At 37.4% G+C, this 16,246-nt stretch overlaps 2 long non-coding RNA genes across 2 annotated transcripts in view; one reads left to right on the top strand and one right to left on the bottom strand.

The window, feature by feature from the left end:
• Nucleotides 1-735: 735 nt before the first annotated feature.
• The window catches only part of LOC144355138 (uncharacterized), a 38,416-nt gene continuing 22,905 nt past the window's right edge, over nt 736-16,246 (bottom strand). Inside the window, exons 2-4 of the long non-coding RNA XR_013421151.2 lie at nt 12,340-12,492; nt 1,671-1,778; nt 736-1,112 (exon numbers count right to left, since the gene is read on the bottom strand). This is a non-coding gene — a long non-coding RNA (uncharacterized LOC144355138). The remainder of the gene's footprint in view (nt 1,113-1,670; nt 1,779-12,339; nt 12,493-16,246) is intronic.
• Nucleotides 12,901-14,267, top strand: LOC144355137 (uncharacterized). Its single transcript, XR_013421150.2, has 2 exons — nt 12,901-13,158; nt 13,762-14,267. It is a non-coding gene; the product is annotated as an uncharacterized LOC144355137 (long non-coding RNA).

Genomic DNA, 16,246 nt, shown 5'->3' with positions numbered 1-16,246 from the left:
ATGCGTAGCCTGACCTAAAATGAACATTGTTTGATAGCCCAGTTTGAGTTATTATTGTGTCTTTAATATGATCATAGATATTCTTTTTGAAGAAGAAAAAAAGATTATTGCAAAATATTCAAATTACATCCCAATGCTACATAAAGACTGTTTCAGTAAGATACGCCTTCCGATAATTATGCTAATAAATGCATGTCAGATAGCAAACGTCATTAAATATTTAATAATAAATTAAATAAATGAGACACAGTAGTCCTGTCAGGGACAGAGGTCATGCATAGAAGGCAAATATTAAAGAGGTAATGAAGGCAATTATACATTGTGCAGAAGTTCATCCCCGCACACTCTTCAGTAATCACAATGAATATGAACAATGGTGTTGCTAGGCAACACGATTTAGAATAATAACATACTGTATAATGTATATCCGTACATAAATGCATATGCTTGTTAATATTACGAAACTGGCGCAGTTTTTTGTTGTTGTAAATTTATAGTAATTTAGTATTTAAAACGATGAAGAAACACGACAATGCTGCGTTTTAATGCCCGGGGTATAAATGGATCTAGACCATGAAGGGATGTGTTATACCCAATTACCACGGAAATAAAATGGCCGATCCTCTACATGTTAACATCGAATACGTGACGATTGCGATAATATACCAGAGACAGACATCTAAAATGACACAATGAGTCTTACCTTTCCTCCCTCCGACATTCAACAGAAGAACGACGGCAATTATAGAATTGCACTCGGTGTGGCATGGGGTATATTATCCATTTAATGGTTATAAAGCGACATAGCTAACGACGGTTACCGTACAGTTCGTGTAATCAGTTGTGGTATCCGGCAGCTAAGTAAACCGACTCGGATGACTCTCCTGGATACACAATTTATTGACATGCTAAGTCGACCAGCATCCGACCATACGGAATCCCTCAGCAGAGTTGTAACATGTTATGTGACAGTCGCAATGATGACCGGTGCTTCGAATGGAAAGTAGTCCACGTAAGCCGAGGTCTCCAATAATGTGTTTCAGCACGCTCAGCTGGAACGTTTTCCAAGGCGTTCAATGTCAACCCCAAGATAGTAATCAGGAAGCGGATATCTAGTGAGATATAATAGGGTAATCGTTGTGTTTATGTTTCCACAGCGATGGATTTCTCTGTGCCCGTCAACTTGTGGGAAAAAACGACCATGAGGCGGAAATGAAAAAAAAAAAAAAAAAAAAAACACGCCCAAGTTGTCACCGTGAGCAGCCAGGCTTATCAGTATAATAATGTGAAAAAGCGAAAGAGTCATCGATGTGTAGTAAAGTTCTGTATTATATTACTACTATTCCGAAGCAAGCAAGGATTTTTGCAGATGCGAAAGAAGTATGTATCCACCACGTGGACACGTAACCCAACAGTGTATCACAGACGAAGTATTGGATGTAATAGATTAAACTGATCATAACATGTTTAATGATTAATTCTGTTTCCTGGTAACCTGGACTTTGAAGATGTCATGCCTCACGTTCTCATTCATGCTATTCCCAGTGGATGCCAGCATGCGACCAATTTGAATGGGGGCGCTGTACTGTGATATCAGCGGAATACGCCAACCGTGAATAACGCACAACCTTCGTTAGAAACGTGAGCCGGCCTAATTAACTCATACTCACTATTATTGAACGGCACTTCCGAATGATCATTATTCAAATTTATGTTCAAGCAAATCGACACTACGTCATATCACTTCACAGCAATGCAAGTACTTCTATTTTCCATATCTGAGAGTGAAGAAAAGAAAACATTAGTTGTTGACACAAGAACAATTACGTTTGTCATTATTACAATGAAATCAATTACACTTCACATTACTACTACGTAAAATAAAACAGCATTGGTTATGATCTGACCTTTTTGTAACCACGTGATTAATCATGTACTGGGGGCATCCAGGGAGTTTTTTTTTAACTTTCTATACACGTCGTTGTTTTTACTATTAATCAGAGCTGGCGGCAGTTCGGTGCAAATTGATTAAATCAGAGTGAGCATCGCACTTCCTAATGCTTATCAAAACAGATAATGGTTTAACTGTAATGGCAAGGTAATACGAATTCTATGCAGCCAGCTAAGCCTGCCGAGAAGCGTATTACAGTATAAGGATGGGATAGGTTCTCATATGCATAGGTGTGAATATTCATGGATTACACGAGTATATTTGGCAACAGATTCACGTTAGTACATGTTCGTTTGTAATGTGATGGGCGCTACCTGGCATTTATTGGAGTGGGCGGGATTGTGTACATTGAAACTAGATTTAACGGTTAGATGATTTTATTCTGTTTGCCACATTTTTCTTCTCTACGATGCATCCAATATATCATTATATATTTGTATACAAGTTTAATGAATATTTCCCGGGAAAAAAAACAACACTTATACAGAATAATATAAAGATATAAAATTAAATTAAAAACTAGGCCAGGAATAATTTATCTAAGAATCATAACAGATCACATGAAATATGTATTTGTTTAATGGTGCACGTCAAACAGTTCTCTAATGGAGATATTATGTCAAATTGGTCATTGGAATCGCAGTATCTACTTTGTATGTTACAGTCCATTAATTTTACGTAAGATATTCGGTTCCGTTCTTTTCGAGACACATCAATTATTTTTGCAATTCGAGAATACAAATACTGACAATACGCCACTAATTGAAGCATATGATCTACTTTAACAGCAAACTAAGCAAACACGGCTCTGATTATTAGCCGGGTCGTGGATTCTCTCTTAATCTTCCACATTCACAAAGACCGATGTGATTGTGATGGGCAGCGCGAGTACTTCAGGGGTAACGCTACAGTGCCTTGGTATTTCGTACATGGTTCAACCTCAATGTAAAACATTCAAGGTACGTCGATAAATGTGCTATAAAAATCACTTGCACGTAACTATAATTTACAGCGTGGCAGGCACAGTGACAAAACTGGTTAAATTGAAGAAAACCGATCGAAGGAGCATCAACACCGTTAATATCATCAAAGGACACGGCAACGCGAACAAGGAATACAAACACACGAACGCTGAACACATCATCACTAACACGTGAAATCGGCACAGTATAAATACACTACTATAATATAGATGAACCATCTGCGCTTGTCATCGACTTAAAACATACCGCGGAGTGTCGACAAGAATAAGGCAACTAAAAAATATTGTAATTAACTGAATCAGAATTGATTATTCGCACCATATTCTTTTGTAACCTAATTAAGATATCGAATACACTATAAAAAAGACGAAATGTGACACAATCATTTCGTATATATCACTCAATCTAGTCTCAATATTTGCAATCTACTGTCAACAAGACCGTGTGCTTATATTCCCCTGCTTATATCTACACGATCTATGACCTTTCTGTCCATCTCATGGGGAATGTCTTCATTTCCGCACATTTTAGGGAAATAAATAACTGCGGATCTGGGTCTACTGGGATGGATGGAAACCCTAGGGGGTAACTTTGAGAACTGATCAGAATTGATTATAACGGGCACTGCGCGAGATTTTAACCTGATGGATTTCTTCTTAATAAGTGAAGTCAGTTGGTGCAAACAACTACATCACGAACTCGATCGTGATCAAGACGTCAGGGGAAAGATTGGTTGAAAAATTCATGACAATGTTCCCAGTACCACAAGAGATTAAAATCTTCCAGCCTGAGGGAGGCACGAGTCTTTGATGAAATGCAACAAATTTAATGCGAAGTCCGGCACAGCACTTGCAGAATAAAATGATGAAGAGCCAGTAGCGTATCTACCTACGAAATCACGCGAGTCAATCAAATCATTCTGATTAATATGCAAAACAAACCAAGCCATACGGTGTAACATGGTTATTTGAGATTTATTCTATTTTGTTCCTGGCATTTGTGGTGGTTTCGACTCAAAATGTTAGCTACATTTGTTAAATACAGTCACAGCTATATTACTTGAAGCGCGGTAGTCGTCGCGCTGCGCATGTGCTACATTTGTGTTGATAAACATTGATTTTCCCACAATCCAATGCGTTCTTCAAATGGAAATCACAAGTATGAGGTTTGACCTGGGCGCGACTTGCACTAATGACCGACGGTGACTCCTTCGGTACCTTCCAATCACATGAAAATTGTCTAATTAAAGCTTGGAAACGTCTTAGTTCGTACTCGTTGATCTGCGCAACAGTCAAAGTCGCCATCTTTGTTTATATGAGACCCATATATCTCGCACATGCGAAGCGCGACGACTACCGCGCTTTAATACATCATGATTATTGACATAATTAAATAAACTAACATGTTTATAATACTGGTTTCACGCATTCTTTATTTTTATGATATCAAAAAACATCTGAAAATTCTTCGACCTGGCGGTTTCTTCAGCTGACAACTTTCCGTCGAATAATCGGGGATCAATTCCAATTACGGTAAATACGACATTTTCAACATGTGACAGGAAACCTGGAGCGAATTTGGGTATATCATATGATATTGCATTTATTTAGAAATGTCGTTTCTAATAATGTTCACATATTATTGGCAACATTTGACTAGTACAATGTTTCTGTTTGTCCCCCCGGTGCTGATCAATTTCACGAGAGAATCCAACATGCTTGCACGACAGTTAACGTTAAATACAAATTGAAAATCGAGACGAAAACGTTAGCGATTAAACTCTTAATATTCGGATTATCCATATATCGCGCCCATCACAGTTTCAACGTGTTCAACGCCATACAAATCACCTCCTGCTGTATAAGTACGATGCTATTCAAATCACATGTTGCAAACTAAATGTTTTTGTTCAAATTCGACCAATTGTATAATTTGAATGCATGTTATCTGAAGTTTGCATAATCGCACAAGCTCCGTGGTTTTGACAGATCATCTTTTTTTCACTGTTTATATATAACAATTGAAGAATTAAATAAAATATTCAAATTTCTACAAATCTCCGTTGATCTCCCAGAGTCGCCCACTTCAACTTGAAAAGATAAAAAAAACGTATGTTCTTCAGGTTATTTAAAGTTGTGCTCCGATGAATCATGATGTATCATATATATGGCGTGGTTACCAGTTTCTAGCGTAATATAGTTCCTCATAATATTCAATAGTAATTAATCTCCCACAATGCACTGTTCCGAAGATACCATCATTCAATAAACGAATTTGACGAAATGCGATAAAAAAGCTATTTCAATCAAACAAATCCGTCTTATGAAATATGCCGTATACTCTTACACGCATTGTTTGAGGGGAGTTGTAAAGTATGCCTATATGTATACATCATGGTCGTTTCAATGCCAATAAGCTTATCACCAAGGTAAAAATAACCTGTCTCACAACGGTCTTATCTCAGCTCACGTCACGGTGAGCTGGTTGTTACGTATTATAGTTCATCGGTTTAAAATTTGCCCTCATGATCAAACAGTTTTATTTTCAATATCTGAGGTAACTGTTATTATTTTTTTTATTATTCACTCATTTCACCCGCCAGCAATATAGTGGCCCGTTTATATAATGGCTATTCGATGAAGACTGCAACGATTAGCGTCACTGCAATTTCTGTTTTTCAGTGAGCGATTCCATAGCGACAAAATGTAATTGTAGTTACGTGAACGACCGGGAACAATTATGTCTCTTTCAGACATATGGACAAAGCAATTTTAATTCCAATGGGACATTTAACGATTTTATAATTCCGTCAACACAGCCATACGGGCATACACTATTCCTAAAGGAATGAGTATTGTAAAGACTATCTTATCTTTCATTTATAAAATTAAAATTCGAATTATAATGAGAATTCACAGTATACGGTATCGATGTTTGTAGCCCTGGAAATATAAATAAAGGAAAAAATGCAATTTTATTGATAAAACATGCATCATAGAAATGCTCCCACAATGCATCTCACAAATTATGTGAACACCCACATTTTGCGAAAGATAAACAAATGTTCATATCTGTCTGAATGTAACGTGAATTAATGCGGGGAGTCGTCACCTGCGCTTCGTCAGATGGCCATAGCATGTCATTGTTTACAAGCAAGCGTCTGCCCATGAGCCTTTGCGTTTTAGCGTGTGTTGTTATCGTCACTTGGGACTCACTTTCCGCGCGTGCGCAGGTGACTACCCTCCCGCTTTAATCGTTTGTCATTGCAAGCAAAGAGAAAATTGGTGTTCTGTTGTTCACAGATGTGGGATGCGCTATGAGAGTATCACGATACACGATAATGGCCTCTGATATTTCGTTGAGAGTAAGCTCAAATAATGTTTCCATCACGCGTCTACTGTTCCAAATACCATGCCTACCAGAAGCAATGCAGGAAGCGAGATCAATAAGATCCCGCCGGCCATTTTCATTTAAGGTTTGTTTTTTTTCTTTGAGAAATGATAGCTTGGAATTTACATACATGAGCTAGCACCGTTGTAACAATTCCAAAACAATAAATGAGATGTAAAATTAAGGAGAAAAAAAATGTCTGATTTGGCGAAGCTTTACATTAATGAGAGTCAAACGTGAGTCCAGTAAATGAACGTGACAGTCGACTGTCCGAATAACAAATAAAACGCAATGTCCCCGGAAGAATGAAAGAACAAGAATCAACAATAAGTCTTATATTTAATTTAAAACTGCGAATAATTTGAACGCAAGTCACGTACAGTTACACACTATGAGAAGGGTAGATTGGTATTGACACAACCCTTATCAATAATTGAACACATAACTACATATGACAGACACACACGATAGCATATCATATCTCAGTCGTCTATTTAAGTAATAACCAACCCAGTAGCGAGTATCTCACGAGATTTGGATTAGTTTCAAGACATATATTGCCGATAAAAATAACATGGAAACAATATGTGTTTGTTTTTGCTTAGCATAATGGGAAAATCAAATGCATTTTATAAATGAATGCAATATTCTATTCTATTCTATTCTATTCTATTCTATTCTATTTTATTCTATTCTATTCTATTCTATTCTATTCTATTCTATTCTATTAATCTGAATGTAATATCCTGCTCGATTACGTGCAGTCTTTCGGTTATTTATGCGCATGCGCACGGTAGCTGGCTGATGTCTCGCCATATTTACACTAACCTTACATGAATACACATTTGTATAGATTTAGGGGAACATCATATTAAATATTTATCTGTCAAGTTGCCGTGTACCAGACAGACATATATTTTAGTGACTGTGACTTTCTACGTAACGAAATTACCACAAATTGGCATCCTGACAAAATAAATCAAATTAATGCACGAACGATATATGTATCAACTCAACTCTGAATCAGTGTGTTACTAGAGGTCTATCAATATGGCTAGACTTGGTATTTGGTTACCAGACAGTGTTGTCATCCGTAGTATTGGTTTATACTCGTCAGCCACACCGTTTGCTCCCTCCACTCTAAACATACCCCTGGAAAATGCAAAGACGATTATGTATGTATTCGGAAGTATGATTTACATATTCACGAGTACTGGACTGGAATTATTGACGTAATTTTCACAAAAAACGACCTGACGAACGAAATAGCTCGGCAGTTTCAGTATAGCACTGCTTTGCAATAATAAGTGCTTGCATTCATGTAGCTATATCATAGTGGAGAAACAAATAACCTAGGCTCTGTTTTTATTCCATTTAAGTGTTTCTATTTCTGTGTTTAAATCTTATTACTGATAACAATTTAATAGTACACACGTTCTGCATTAACCCACTCCAGTTATAGGTCATGTCTGTGAATTAGTACAGTGTCAACCAAACCAGTAGTTATCAAAATGTCGAATAGCATTTTGTACCAAAAATGTTGGTATTGAGGATATCATGCCGAAATATTCAAATCAAATTAAGGTTCACTAAAACACAATAAAATATTTGTTCAAAAATGACGGAAAGATTTCCTAAAATTACAGAATGTAAGGTATCGTCATGAAATATTAAAATCTAATAGGGGTTCACCCAGGGTACATTTATACGAAGCGCAAAGCAATTGGAGAATCGGTTTTCAAGAAGAAGTTGAAAATAATATTTTCACCAAAATGACTAAAATATTCACTGAAATTAGAGAATTCAAAATATCTTTACCAAAATTTCAAATTTAATATAAACCCACGCAAGTAACATATATACCAAGTATCAATCCGATTGGAGTAAAAGTTTTCAAGAAGATTGAAGTAGAAGATAACATTTGTTGACCCAAATAAACAAATATTCACTAAAAGTAGAGATTTGAAGATATCGTCACGAAAATATCAAATCTTATAGAGGTCCACCCAAGAAACATATGGTCCAAGTATAGAAGCAGTTAAAGGTTTTCAAGAGAAGTCATTTAAGAAAAAGTGGACGCGAGATGACGACGACGACGACGACGACAACAGACAATCACCCATGTCCACAGCTCCGTCTGCCATCGTCATCTTCGGGGCTGAAAACGCATCGTTTGCCTAACTGTGGCAGCACCGCACATGGTTACTCTTTTGTTCGTCTAAGAGATTCTAATTAAATTAGAAAATTACAGCTTTAGTTTAACCAAGCTCGTACAGCAAACATTCTGAATTCTTTTGTTGTCTCTCCCAGTTTTTCATCCTTCGTCTCTAGTGTCCAGGTCTAAACCACGTCCGCTCGACCACATTCAACGAAAGCAGAGATAATCAATGGATTCAATTAGTTAGTAAGTATAATGTGCCAAGGCATGTCAAGCCAACAAAAGTGTCTAGACGGGGTTGCATTATTCGTGCTGCTTCATACAACACTTTACAAACTTCCCAATTACTGTAAAACATGTCTTTTTCGCGAATTTAGCGAGAGAACTGACTCGCTAATTCAAGATGTCGCTAATGACTTTATTATCAATTCAAAATGGGCGCCAAGCAAAGAAATCAACAATGACTAGAGAGATTCGCTAAATCAACATTTCGCTATTACGTGATATTACCACAATTCGCTAAAATTGCATGCCGATTTTTCAACTTGTTTTACAGTATTTAGTTGAAGTCGTCAAAACACATTTTACAACAGCTAAGCTGAAGAAGGTGAGCACCAAATGGTGTATCGGCAATTGAAATACTAGTGTGTTTCTGACGAATAGCAGATCTTCAAAATGTTGTACATACACAACAATTAATACAACAAAACTGTCAACTTCCGTTGACGTTAAAAAGTGTCAACAATTGAATATTTTGTTTATAAAAACAAATTTACGTAAGATGAAAAACATGTTTAATAGTCGTCGTGCAGCTCGAATTCGAATTACACATAAGCAGACAATATAGTTTTTACACGCGTTTTAAACTTCACAATATATCGATCGCGGCGCGGAACGACTAAGGCACCGGAACCGGGAATGCGATCTTCAAAACCATTCATGGTATCAAATTCGTCAATCCGAATTACACGTAAACGATAATAACATGTAAAGGGAGCATGCGCTACCCTAACTCACTGTTTCAGTATCAAGACATCATAAGCTTATTTTAAATATGCATTCACACTGTGAAATATCACTCACAAAAAATGTGTAAAAATAATGCTTTTGCAAAGAAATATGAAATGTTGAAAATAAACATCCCGCCTGACCTTTTCAAACCTTTTCAATTTGAGAGTGCTAGAGTTTTTTGCCCTTGGACAAGCGTATCGACAATCTAACAATACCTCCTAACTAGGTGAAAATTTAACTTAATATGAGATGACCGCTTAAATTTATCTTCTGTAGTTAATATTTTATTGCCCATCAATAATCTCACCATTTCATGGAATATAGTGTGATCAGGGTAACATATTTGCATCAAGCGAACTCCCCTATACAGCCATATTTTACAATTTTTATGAGATTTTTCGATAACTTTCTATGAAGAAAATTTAAACATGAGCATACCTAATATGTTTACTAGTATATTGTTCCCATATCGATACCCCCCCTCCTGTTGGTGGCCATCTTTACTAGCAATTAGTGAAATCGGCGGTGTTGCTGAAGGTCTCGCTCCAAAGAGGTAACGGTGACCCCAATTTGTTTGGGTGTTTCAAAATATGTTGTAATTTACTGCAAAACTGGCAACTTAGGAAATAACGATCTATTTTTTCGTACTGCAGGCTTCTGATTCAACACCACTGAAAGGCGGTGGTCGTCGCACCACGCATACGCGGAATATGGGAATATGAACATGGGAATATGAACAAAGATGGCGACTCTGACTGCTGCGCAGACCAAGGACTACACACTGAGACGTTACCAAGCTATAACTAAGTAATTTCTTTGGTGATTGGAAGGTGTCACGGGCGGTAATCAGCGCACGTCGCGCTCGTACTCGTACGCACCATTAGAAGGGCGCATTGGATTGTGGGAAAATCAAATCAATGGAATCAACAATTGTTGCACATGCGCGGCGCGACGACCACCGCCCTATAACGAGCATTATGTATCCATTCTTACTGAACATGCGCTAATACCTACTGCTTAGGTTTACGGGTAAATACATAAGTAAACTCGGGCACAGGAATAGTGAGCTCCATGCTGCAAATCAACTACGTTACAGGGGAAAACGTTGACTATGCCTAAATTAACAAGCTGATCTGAGGGAAAGCCGAGATCGCCGTAAACCTATTCACAAAACTCTTAAGGTTAATATATAGTTTGACTACTCAGCAATAACGCCTAAGTTATCAGCACTGAATATTTTGAAAGATGACATCCCACCCTCCAGGCGGGCAGTAATTGTTTCCATCTAATGCTACTCCGCCTTGGCTACAACAGACACACGCGGTGACTGAAATGTTACGGTCGTAATAAACACTCTGATACACGTTTACCATTTGTACACGGTATTAATGAGACCGAAATTCTCAGCGTGCGATTTGTGTCCACTCAATATATAATTTGCCTCATAGGATTGAATTGAAAATTACGCACCACTGTCTTCGAACCTACAATAATACCGGGAAGGATGAATCCTTGAATATATAAAAAAAACACAAATTGTGTGGTAATTGTGTTGAAGATAATTACAAAATGTTCATTCAATTGTTGTTTTTGCGGTGGATATATCGCTTGTTATAATATTTGTAAAATTGTTTAGTGCTAGTTCAAATCAAGCCAGTAGATGGCGCGCGTTCATCGTACATAAATCAAGATGGCTGCCAATTATGCTCAGACCTGGTGACACGTGAACAATTAAAGTACATGTATTTCTGAAGTGGAATGGGAAACAACAATTAATCTTTTCAACAAATTTAATTTGAAACAAATAATGAAATATTTGTCGAAACATTAATATTTAATAACAGACTTATCCCCATGTCAATGGATTTAAGTTAGCACGCCGGATCGTGTTAGAAGGGTTTTACATTGATAAACTTGTAAACTGTTTTACGCCGTGTAGATAAGGGTGTAGAAGCACTACACGTCACAACATGCATGACATATATAAAGTGACAGCTATCGGCTCTCACAACACGATTTACAGATTATTTAAATGTCTCCTATCCTGCTTTTAGTTTTGTTTTCAAGTAGGTCAGCAACTTGTAGGACGTTCACGCAGATATTATGCGGTACTTAAAGCGGGGGAGTCGTCACCTGCGCATGTGTCAGATAGCCATAGCGTGTCACTGTTTACAAACAAGTGTCTACCCATGAGCCTTTGCGTTTTTAGCATGTGTTGTTATCGACGCTTGGAACTCAATTCCCGCGCGTGCGCAGGAGACGACCCTCCAGCTTTAAAATCAAACATTTACTTGCCAGGTTGTGCGGTTATTTTAAACGGTCTTTTTGTCGCCATATATTGCGGCGCGAATATATAAACCAAAGACATGGTGAATGATTCGAAGACCTACTCGGACTTATGATGTCCGCGACGCCCAAACCCGCAAATGATATAGACCATCAGAATGTGACGTAATTTGTTTACATTGTTTGCTAACATGAACACTTATGCAAATATATAACAACTACCACAGCGAACCATGCCAATATCCATCTTCGGATGCGAACGGACGATTCCTCAGGCTGTCAACAAGTCTCTGCACAGGCGCAAGCGCGCAACACGTAAGTTGGTGGGACGACCTGCATTCTGAACAGGTAGATGACGATGTCAAATACGTCCAATTTTGTTGGGGTTTGGAAAATTGCAAAAATACAAACTATTTAGATAAACGTCTATGTATGTGTGTTTGTTGAATATGCAAATGAGTATAACGGCAGACACGGGCAGGTCATTGAGAGCGCTCCCCAGGATATTTTGCATAAACATATTCTCGTGTCAGCTGGAAAATACAGAGTGCGTGACTCACCACTTTTCTGGTCCACATCCCATCACATCAATTACTAATTAAGGTTTCAACAAACGTGAACAGTATAATATACACAGTTGTATTAACTCTGCCCGATCTTCAATGTTCATGCGGAGTTGTTACCTCTTTAACGCCGACGAATACTTGTGTCACCTTTAAAATAAAATCACACCAATCTTTAGTACTTTCCACATAACGTTGATTTGAACATTTATGGAATGATTATGTGATTATGAAATTATGTTCATTTGATTCAAAATCAACATAGACAATATTATTTATAATGAGAAAATGCATATAACTGTAGAAAATGACCACCATTTTGGCTGAACAAATGAAAATTCATTTTAATAACATGATTTCCATAAGAATCATAACACATGCATATCGCAAACAGTGTATATAATAAATACAGATTAACACAGACTAATTTGACACGTGGCATTTGATAAATATTTGTATACGAAATGTATATAGTTCGACCAATCCAGAGCATCTGTTGAGATAAAACTCCACAGGACCATACCACATTAATAACCTATTCCTCAAATGTCTGTGGATGTTGTTTTAACATTTAAATTCATTCGTAAAACAGTTATCGAGTCGCATTGTTTTAGTTTCAGGTGATGGATAATTCTATATTCACGAGGCAGCATTTCGATCGGCGGGTGTCTCAATGATGATTTAATTTGAAGCAGTATCGTTCCGATTTGTGTGACACGCTTTTTACGCGATCCGCGAGATCTTACAGTGAGTGGAAAAAATCACACATTTAAATTTACAGCACCTTAGTATGTTGGTTCTTACAAGTTAAGACAGGTATGTATTAGCTAGATTATAAAGAGCATTATATTTTATATATTCTCGCAGGTATGAAAAGTCATTGCAGGCGTATAAACTGCTTTAGAATGTGATAGCATTTCTGTATTTTGGTGATAAGCCGTGAGGTATTTATTCTTTGTATATATTGGAGATTTCTTATGTTGATAAATACAATCCTATGGAGATATCATATTAATGTTACAAATGCAAGATAAAAAAGTGCTTTAACTGTGATACGCTAATCGAAGACCTGATTATTATTATTCATCATGCATATATGATTTTTTTAAACGTGGTACCACAATCTGTTGATGTTTTAGTAGAATTGAAGTTATTACGAAGTAACCGCAAATTATAAACAAAGACAGAGCAACGGGAGTACTGCCTGATACATTGTGGCATCCTCGCAAAAACCTTATTATTATTCCCGGTCATTTTCGCTGTCACAAACTGCGTTTTTATACATGTCCGCCATCTTGGAAATATCGCGCAATCGTTCCATATTTGGAATTCATATTTTCTAATATAATAGGATGGAATTACACCTGTCACGTACACATGCTATAGTAACATATTGATAATAATATATGGTATGCTCAGTTTTTTTTTCAGATCGCGAGATGACCCGAATGACAAAAGCTCTATTTTACTCGAGCAGAACTTGAGTAGATGCTAATACCACCCACTTGCTGGTGCCCTATACGCAGTTCTTGATGTATTTAATATTAATAACATGGGACTATCTTGTGTTCTGAGCCATGTATCTTTCATTGTAAAAATATTCGCAATGCGTTTGATGCCTGGAAGCACACTGTTAGACTTGTCTACTCGTATCAAGCCACTGTTTGCATAATATTCATTTTAGCGTAACATGTCCGTGCTTGATTGGGCAAACGCTAATTTTAAAGAACGCAGGAAGTCGGAGACTCGACATCTTACAGCACGACGGAATTGTATGCAAAATGCTTCAATCTCAGTGCTACGACGGCAAGGGCGGAAGTGTGCTACCTTGAACAAAAGCTTTCCATCGCTTGAATATACAGCCAGTGTACTATATTTTCACTTCAGCTGATCTAGACATGCAAATAAAAAAAGTCTGACGAGTATATGACTGCAGACAGAGGCTTATGTTTTAATTAGTAGTATAAATACACAACATTATTAATTGTGGCTCTCTACCGCGTAGGTAACTCAGCGCGAAATTTTTATTTAACAGTAATGCATTGAATAATATATACATGCTTCATTTGGGGATATACTGCATTGATAATTAAGCTAAACGAGTCTAGCTGACCACAGTCCATCTGTGAGCTGACTGCATGTAGATGTTAGTCTGTAAATTACCGATGTTAAATAACATTCCGCCAAACGTGATTCAGGTTGTTCATTGAAATCAGTGTTAGCATATTACATTTCTGTACTATGTGTGGTAAAATGTAATGTAATGTACCGTGATGTTATGTGAAGTAAAGTAATATACATATGACGTTGACAAAACCCAGACCGAAACCTTGTATAACCACAACTCAAATGCAATGTTATATTGCTGGTAACACGTACCACAGATAACCACAGCACATATTCAATGTTACATTGCTGGTAACACGTACCACAGATAACCACAGCACATATTCAATGTTACATTACTGGTAACACGTACCACAGATAACCACAGCACATATTCAATGTTACATTGCTGGTAACACGTACCACAGATAACCACAGCACATATTCAATGTTACATTGCTGGTAACACGTACCACAGATAACCACAGCACATATTCAATGTTATATTGCTGGTAACACGTATCACAGATAACCACAGCACATATTCAATGTTACATTGCTGGTAACACGTATCACAGATAACCACAGCACATATTCAATGTTATATTGCTGGTAACACGTACCACAGATAACCACAGCACATATTCAATGTTATATTGCTGGTAACACGTACCACGGATAACCACAGCACATATTCAATGTTATATTGCTGGTAACACGTACCACGGATAACCACAGCACATATTCAATGTTATATTGCTGGTAACACGTATCACAGATAACCACAGCACATATTCAATGTTATATTGCTGGTAACACGTACCACGGATAACCACAGCACATATTCAATGTTATATTGCTGGTAACACGTACCACGGATAACCACAGCACATATTCAATGTGGACAACACGTACCACAGCAAGCCGTATCTCTAAATAGACAATATATACTACGATAACAACAGCTTCGGATATATTCGATATAGGACTGTGAATGTTACAATCAACCGGTGTACGTTTGTTTATTCGACGTGAAAACCATTGCAAGGTCACCTCTAACACTGACCCTAAGAGGAGCACGTATACACCCATGAACATATATACTTACATTCAAAAAAGAACTGCTCACACGATTGTTCCCGCAAATTGAACCACCTATCATAGTGTACTAAACTGGATAAAGACTTACAGCTGTCATTAGTTTCTGAACATGGATTCCTGCCTCGCAGCTGCGGAATCTACGCCATTCATCCTCCAGTAACGAAAGAAAACCTCGACAATAATCGGTCGATTTAGGTAAAACGCCTGTATTATGGTATTATGTAAAAAAAGTAATTTATTCGAAATTACTTCTGCTTGGGTAATCAGTCAACCAAACTACGTCATCGGTGATGTATCCCGGCCTGAATGAAATACCTGCTGCACGTAGGCAAACTGTTGCCTCTCTAGGTTTAAGCCATGTTCTATAATTTAACATTAAATCATTTGACGTGTAATTATTAGACTCTCCACTGACGTGCCACGTAATGCTGCGATATGTAGCTTGAAACACAGTATAATTCAACAGCAGTGTGCACTACGTAAAACCATCTAAAAGTCGCACATCCGGGTACTTTCGTTCAGCGAGTATTATTTCTCCACAACAACAAGTATAGTTGCTACCTTGTTTGGAATTCTCACTGATATTTATATATAGTGGTGTATAGTGAAAGTACCCGTATGTGTAACCTTTGGGGTCATGTCAATCGCCGTATGGGTATTAGCTTGTTTTTTTTTCATATGGAATTATTTGTGGACA

This window comes from Saccoglossus kowalevskii, chromosome 12 (assembly GCF_978046115.1).
Source record: "Saccoglossus kowalevskii chromosome 12, keSacKowa6.1, whole genome shotgun sequence".
Classification (NCBI taxonomy): domain Eukaryota; kingdom Metazoa; phylum Hemichordata; class Enteropneusta; family Harrimaniidae; genus Saccoglossus; species Saccoglossus kowalevskii.
Note: the sequence above shows the minus strand (reverse complement) of the source record. Positions and strands in the feature narration are given on the sequence as shown.